The following is an 8,228-nucleotide window of genomic DNA, read 5'->3' as shown; positions in this document are numbered from 1 at the left end:
TAGGTTAACAGTTGGACTTGATGGTCTTAAATATCTTTTCCAACCTAAATGATTCTGTGATCTATATGTAGGTGGTGCCCTGAAACTCCTTAAGAGATGGATAGTCCCACACCAGCCTCTGCCTCAAACTTCTCCCTCCCTTGCCCCGAACTGGAAGGGATTTCAAAGTCGGATTTAATGTCTTAAATTTCTCTGTTGCATTGGAAGACTTCTGCTTGCTGGAAGTGAACAATGTGGCAACCCACTTACTATGTGGCAACCCCTACCCATGGGAGGAGGGTTGGAAATGGATGATCTTTAAGGTCCCTTCCAGCCCAAACCATTCTATGATTCTATGAATGGGCAAGTTTTGGGAAGAGGCCCAACCTGGAGCACTGGGGTTTTGGCATTACTTTAAGAACAGTGGCAAAAGTGGAGCCCAGCATCTTTGCCCTGGGAATGAGGAAGTTCTGTCATGGATGTGGATGGGTGAATTAAACTAAAAAAAAACCTTAGAGAGACACAGCACCACACTAAAAACTGGTATTTTAAAAGCTTAAAAGCTGGGATAGCCTTGGAGTAGAGGTCTCAGAACATTCACAAAACCCTTCAAAACTAAGTGGCTTAGGTACCATGACACCCTTAAAGAACTGCCCTGACCCTGGACTGTATTGTCACCACATCCCACCAGCCGCTGCCCACAAGAACATCCTGAGCCACTTGGTGCCATCAAAAACGTCACGGTACTTAGTCACTGTATTTAGCACAGCTCTAAAGGATTGCCGGTCAGTCTTGGGTCACATCACACCAGCTCCCGTTAAGAAAACAGAACAAGTCTTTAGCTCTCATGATTGTGAGGTAAAAAACACTGGAAGCACATTGGGCCCTATACCTGCAATGCCAGAAACAAATCCTGTTCTTACATGGGGATTTTTCTTATCCCTGTCTTACACTGGTTTTTCAGTTGTATTTTTTGGTGTGATACCCTATTTCTTGCTTGTTTTACAGTGTTTGTGACCTGGAATGTCACCAAGGAGCAAGTATTGCAATGTCTTTAGGATCTGCCAGGATGGAGACTGAGAACAGGGGACAAATCCCAGGCAATTGCTGGGTCTCCAAAATGCCAGCATCTAACCGGACCAGGAGCAGCTTTCCCCACTGACGCTTCACATTCCCAGCATGACCACAGAATCATGGTTGGGCTGGAAGGGACCCTTAAATGTCATCTAGTCCAACCCCCCTGAAGTAACCAGATCAGGTTGCTCAGAACCACATCCACTGAGTCTTTGAGTAAAGGAGGTTTTTATACTTGCATAATATTTTTTTGTCCTGAGCAAAGCACCGTTCAGGGCTCCCCAATAGGGAAAAACCCATTCCCATGTGCTGAAATTTCTACACTCTAAACTAAACATTTTTAAAAGTTTTGGCTGCTGTACAGCAAAGGCCCTCAAGCTCCACTTGGGGAAGGTTCCTTGGAAAGACATTTCTGATAAAAAGTTATAAAGAGGCTGTTGTAGAACTACACATTTTACAGTTGTGATGTGGGGAAAAAGCTCTTGCTTTAAACTTTGAGGAGGAATCAAGTGGGTAAGAAAGGCAACAGCTTCCCCATCACTCTTCTGATAAACTCAGAGCAGCCGAGCTTGGGGGAAATGTCAAAACCAGGCAGCTCAGCTCCATTGCTTTTGCCTTCAACCAACTCCAAAACACCACCGTGCCCCTGCCATGGCATTGTAGCCCCCACCTTTCCTCTTGCAAAGGATCTGCTGCATGTTGATTTCCACTCAAGGATGGCTTCAAAAGGCTCGATTTGGCAGCAGATGCAGGGACGTGATCAACTGCACCGTCACCTCTGGTTAGGCACCCAACAGCATCCTTCTCTCTTGCCATCTCACGTTTGCACAAAGAAAATTGAAGAGTTACAAAGAAAAATAGTGGAAACTGTTTGTTCCTGTTTTGCAAAGCATCTTGGAGAGTTCATGGACCTCTGTGCAGGTACGGCTGTATTGCCACTAGTACCACCCTGAATGAAGTCAGACTTTTTCAGAAGTTAACCACTGGTGCAAGCTTCAGAAAAGCAGCGCAAGTGCACTTTTCCATTGCTGGTCACATATGACACATCAGATGTTCTGCAAAATTTCTCCCAGCATCTTTCTTTTAATTTGTATAGCTTCATAACCACATAAAGCCACTTATTTTGGAGGAGTAGTGCTCTTTTTTTTTTTTTTATTTGTCCAGAAATGAGGAGTGGATTGGGCAGAACAATCCATTTCAAATGACTCCCCATGAACCAAGCAAAGCACCTGGATCTACGGCATGATGGGAGGCAGAAGTCTTTCTTTGCTATCTCTCTTTGAAGAAACGAACACAATAAATATGATTCACACAGCAGCTCACATGCTTAACAAAAGGCAGGCAACAGTTCAGCAGTCTCCCTGCTCCTGACAGTGGGAAATCTGTTTGGTTACACTCGCCCCCTTCCCAAATTGTTGGCATATCCCAAGGACAGCGTGATATTCCCGTGTTTCATGGGAGCATAATATAACAGAGAGACCTAGAAATCAAGGACCAGCACAAAAGCAATAAATACCAACCACAGCGCTGAGTCAATTGGTGAAACAAGAGGAAAACGAATTCAGCCTTGGGTTTTCACTGAAAGGTAGCAATGCCTCTGCTGCAGCCTGGGAAGTTCACAGGCATTGGTAGCTCTCTAAGTTCACCTTGTGTAAACTCAGCAGACAAAAAATACGTTCCTGCTTCAGGCAAAGCTGCCGGGAAGCTGTGAAGTTGCTGAAAGAGGAGTCTGCAGGCAGATTAACGTGGGGATCAATGAAATAGCCAGAGCAGCCAAAATGAACAATGTGAGCAGGTCGATAGGGAGACGTGAGCAGCCTCCAGCCCAGTCAGTAGCCAAGAGCTGCAAGCTAGCAAAAAATTAATAATTTTAATTCATATAGACATTTTGGCATTGAAGGCAGTCTTCATCAGTAAAACCAAACATGCTAATGGTGACTTCAACACACGTTGCTAAAGAACAGGCTTCCTGCTGGTGCTGCTGTCTGTGCATCCATCACCCTTGAAAAGGGAGATATTTGAGATTTAAAGGCAGCTGTGCTGCACCAGCTAACTGCAGCCCCAGTCTGTGGAGGACAGAGCAGCCCAACCTGACCTGAAGGGATGCAGGAGCACAAAACCCTGAGCCAGCACGCAGAAAAACTCAAGCCAGTCTGAGCACCCCAACGCTGCGCTAAGGACCTGGGCAACACCAACATGGGAGGGCAGAGGCGATGGCAAAAAGCTGTAAAATGGGCTAGGCTGGTCATTTAACCACAGCCTGGCAGGAACCAGTATTTATCGCTCCACAGGTACCCGGGCCAGCAGGTAATGGTGACAAAAAGTTGGCATCAGCTCTCAGTAAAGCGCAGTCTGCAGGAGATCCCTAATTCTCCTGTCAGCAAAGAAGTTTTCGTATCTGGGGACCTGCTCTCTTTAAAGCTCTCCCCTCTGTCGCAGTAGGGTACGGAGCAGGGCTTCCGCACCTTTCCTGTGCTGGCTCTGCCAAGCTGTGAGCACTGACAGCTGCCCAGAAGTCCTTCTTCTCTCCCAGCTGAAATCAACAGAGTGGTTTCTCTTTTCAGTCTCCCCTCTTACTTCAGGAAATTCTGGGTCACACTCCAGCCAAGAGCTAGTGTCATCCCCAGCCAGCCATCAGCTCCCGGAGCCGCCGTACCTCTTGACGGGACGCCGGCGGCTCATCTGGAAACTGCTCCACTGACCTGATCCGTCACATCTCCAATACACTGCGCTTCCATCTTCACCAGGAGCTCTGGAATTTAAAATACCATTTTAAAAAGTTGTTTTCAAATGGAGAAGGAGAGTCCCACCAGGACTCAGAGCCAGGATGGCTGACAGCCCTGCCGCGCAGGACCCGCACAGCCCGGGGAGCAACAGGGGAGCCGTGGGTGCCTTGAGCAGGAAATAGGAGGCTTTGCTCCATCATCTGACAAAGCTCAAACCCAGGGATTTCCAGCCATTCCCCATTATCTCTGGTGATGCCTGAAGGATGCAGTGAAGGACCAGATGATGCCGGCAGGGAGACGAAAGCAGGATTCCATTTCTCTGCTTGGCAGGAGCGAGGAGTCGTGGGGTTTTGGCACGTTCATCCTCCTGACATCACCCACGAGGGATGCCCCGGGAACAGAGCACACCTCCCTCCTCATCCCCCAGCACAGAGTGCTCCCACCCGCCACTACCATCTGGAGCAAATCCCTTGCTTGGGAGGGCAGCAGAGCACAGGGAGCAGCAGGAGAAGTGATTTTATTTCATCTTGTCTGCAAGCATCAGGAATCCATGTGTAAACTGGCTTTACCCTCTTAGGTTTACCCCTAAAGAAGCATCTCCTGGCTGAGTGAGGAAGCTCTCTGTTAGATAATAGACTTAATGAAAGACAGCTTAAAAACTGTCTATTTCTAATTGAACAACCCAAATCCCTAATTTCTGCATACGCTCGCTACCCCGAGACACAGCACGTAATACATCTACGCATGCTGGCGTGCAGGCTGAGGGCTGAAATACTATACCCATCCGTTTGTCAGAGGGAGGAAGATTTATCAGATTAAGGATCAGCAAGATTTAAGAACTGGTAGAAGATTTATCACAGCGGGTTTTGCACTCATCTGCTTTATGTACTCAACTGGGATTTACTCGGAGTTGTCACTGCTTGGGCTCTGAGGAGGAAGTACACAGAGTCCTTCTACGTTTCTCATTCAATGAGACATCTGAGCCTGTGCCTAAATTTACCCAAGAGAAGGGTCTCAAGTATTCATATGCTTAAATGTAGGCAATGTGTTTTAAATATCTTGTGAAATTGAGGCTTGGGTGCAACAATCCAAAATACTTTCACGTTTCTAAGCTTGTCCCAGCACTCCTCCTTTCAGAGCTTCTTTCAAGTTGCTTAAAACCTTCGCACATTAAAATTTTCCATTTTGTCTGGATACAGTGTCAGTGTTACTAGGAGAAGCAGCAACAGCCCAAACAATTCAAATACTCCCAGGGACAAAGTCACAGAAAAAACAGCATTCTGTCAGGGACAAATTAATGGAAAAACAGCATTCTGTCAGGTACTTGGGCTGTGTCACAAACGTATGCATTACCTTTAATCTTTTTTAGCCCTTGCTGTAAAAGTTCAGCTTCGTACCCCTTAATCTATTCAATTTCTGAGCACTGTTTTCTTCACGTTGCATTTGCCATGCAAAAGCTAAGTATCACTGCTAAAAATTACCATTACGCCAGACATCTTTAAAAAAAATATCAAACAAAACCAAGCAAATCAAGACAACCTTTTCCCTAACGAAGACGTCTAGCAAGATAGAGAAATATCTTGAAAAAAACCAGATGAAACTTAATGGCTGTCCTGCACCCACCTAATTTTGTGTCATGCTGACGGTGGTGGCCACCAGCAGATGCCCACAGCAGAGGAATAATAAATCTGTGAGAACTGTCTCACATTTTGCTGAAAAAAATCTGAATTTCCAGCTAATTACCTCTTGTGGGAACTGGCCTTCTAAGTCACTCCACAGCCTATGAAAAGGCTCTTGCGGACAGGAACGTTTTAACGCCAGTAAAGGCTTTGCAAGACTGATGCAGCGCCCTACCTCAAAACTCAGGTCAGTTTTCCTTTGCTTCTGTTTAAGAGCAATGTTTCCAGGCTGCATTTCCAAGAGGTTTTTGGTTTTACAGCTGTCACGACAGCAATTTTCTCAGCTTTGCGAGGTTCCCTCATATCCTGCTCGAACCTGCTTATCTCTGTTTAGAAGGGACATTCCGGCACGGTGTTCTTCAGCAACAGATGTTCCAGCTGATCCAGCATCGCCGCGCTCAATGGATTTATACAGCCCCATTTTGAAATAATTAGCCTGTCACCCTTGAAAGAAACCTAATGGTTGGCTATTTGTTCTCTTTTGAAACAGACAAAAGGAAATCAGAGTAACCTCTGATTTATACTTTTTCCAAGTATGTCAAAATGCTCTAAATTTCCAGTTCATTAAAATGGCAGCGTGTCCTGGTTCAACTGCTGGTCCCAAGATTTGTTTTCTGGAGAAACAAGCCTCTGAGCAAAACTGCTGGCAAAGAGCTTCCCCAGCCCAGCAAGCAGCAAAAAGAAAAATAATGAGAACCTTTATTTACACAAACTAAAAGCTAATGAATTAGCGAGGAGTTTTTAGAGCAGCGGCATCTGTAGCTCCTCGACCACAGACTGCTGTCAATGCACAAAATTTATTGTGGCATACGAGGCAGCCTAATTACTAAGTCTTTAATAGAAGATGCTCTGGAGAAGGTTGCAAACACCCAACTGAGGGCCGTGTACCTGTGGTTGTGATTCCACACAGCTTGGGCACCGTCCGTGCAGGGTACGAATGCAGACCCAGTAAGTCATGAGATGCGGTAAATGGCTGTAGTGCCGTAAAAGCCAATGGAGATACACAGAGATTTATATCAGCTGAAAATTTGATCCCCCACATTGCGCTGCAACAACACCCACAAAAAAAGAGACTTGCAGACTGCTGCAATAAAATTATCTGCCTTTGATCTCATCGAGATCCCTCCAGCCTCATTCCACTCGGAGAAACCGATTTCATGGTCACCCAGATCCAGACCAGAACGCATGAGCTCCCAGGACAGAGCCATCTGCTGCCAGCACATGTCCCTCACTTGTCCCTTTCTGCATCACATCTTCCTTGGTACAAGGAACCCTCTTTTTTATCACTTCCCTTTTCCCCTGTATCTCCCTTTCTCCTCAGGGTGCAGGCACGCAGCCACGTGGGCGGCTGAGCCAAGCCCGAGCCAGCACTGGGTGCAGTAACAAGGACACATGGCAACAACTGCGCTTCCAGCATGGAGCAGCTGCTATGCCACAAGTCCCCGCTGACACGCAGCCTGGGAAGGACAGGTCCAGGCTGCCAGGAGCGGGCTGAGCAGGAACAGCACCTCCAGGAGCAGGCTGAGAGCCCGGCCGGGCGGGAACAGCATCTCCGGCAACAGCTCAATAGCAGCAGATGGAGAGAGGAGACGAGCTGAGGGTCAGGAGAGGGCTTGCAACAACCGTGAGCTTCAGTTAACTGAAAATAGCAGAGGCTGCCTGAAATAAAGCTCCTTCTCCTATCAGCTGACACTCAAGGCAACTGCATTTTTGACCATCAAAGCAGAACCAAAAAGCTTTGCTCGCTGCAATTGCTCACAGACCTTAGCTGGGAAGTAATCCTGCCACAAAAAATTTCAGTGAGAGAAATGCTTTCTCAGGCTCCTGGAAAGACCACCCAGCACTGACGGGTCAGAGACATTCCCAGGTATTACACATGCATGTCACATGTGAACCTTTTCGTAAGTACATTACTCTCAAGCAAACAGCCCTTAAAATAGGAGTAGTTGAACTTAAGGGCAGGAGTGCATCACTGAAATATTTGCAGGGACCCATCAAGGTCCCTGCTATCTCCAAATTCAGCAGACAACACTCACCAAAGAAAGGTCAGAAGATGGCTCTTAGGCCCACGGTGCTATTGGAAAACAACCCTTGGGGTGGGTTTATCTCTATCACCCCCCGGTTACTGCCATCCAGGGACACTGAAGGGAAAGACCCACCTCAGCATAACAGAGGTGTCTCTGAGAACAGACATAACTTTGAGAGCCTGCTCCAAAAGGCAAGGAGGTGCAGAAGGCTAGCAGAGATGTGGACTTCATTGCTGAATACAGTGAATCCCAGCCTCAGCAGAGACCCAGCAAGAGGACCTTTTGCATACACAGGAATAGTTGTTTTGTAATGAAAGGCAAAGCACACACCCAGCACTTACTCCTCCTGGAACATTCCTACAAGGTTCATCACTGATTAAAGTGATTTTGGCCCCTCACACCCCGCCAGGCTGGCCTTGCTGCTTCTGGGTTCTTGTACATACCTGGGCGCGCAGCACTTGGGGACTGAATTACCAGGGTTATAATTCTTGGCTGTGTACTTGTAAATACAGTGAGGCATTGGCAGAGCTCAGCGCACTAATTCACCTCCATGTAAACATGATTATTTTAAATGGACTCCAGATGAGGTTTAACTGTAAAAACATCTCCAGTTTTTTAGCATTTTTAAGTGTTCAGCTCAAGAGTTTTTTCATTACGGTAAGAACTTACCCCTTCTTCAGTTTACAAAGAATATTTCCAGAATTAGCGATGCCCCAACACTCCCTCAAACTATAACACGACGC

This window comes from Apaloderma vittatum, unplaced genomic scaffold, assembly GCF_000703405.1.
Source record: "Apaloderma vittatum isolate BGI_N311 unplaced genomic scaffold, ASM70340v1 scaffold4376, whole genome shotgun sequence".
Classification (NCBI taxonomy): domain Eukaryota; kingdom Metazoa; phylum Chordata; class Aves; order Trogoniformes; family Trogonidae; genus Apaloderma; species Apaloderma vittatum.
This window is presented reverse-complemented; position numbering follows the sequence as displayed.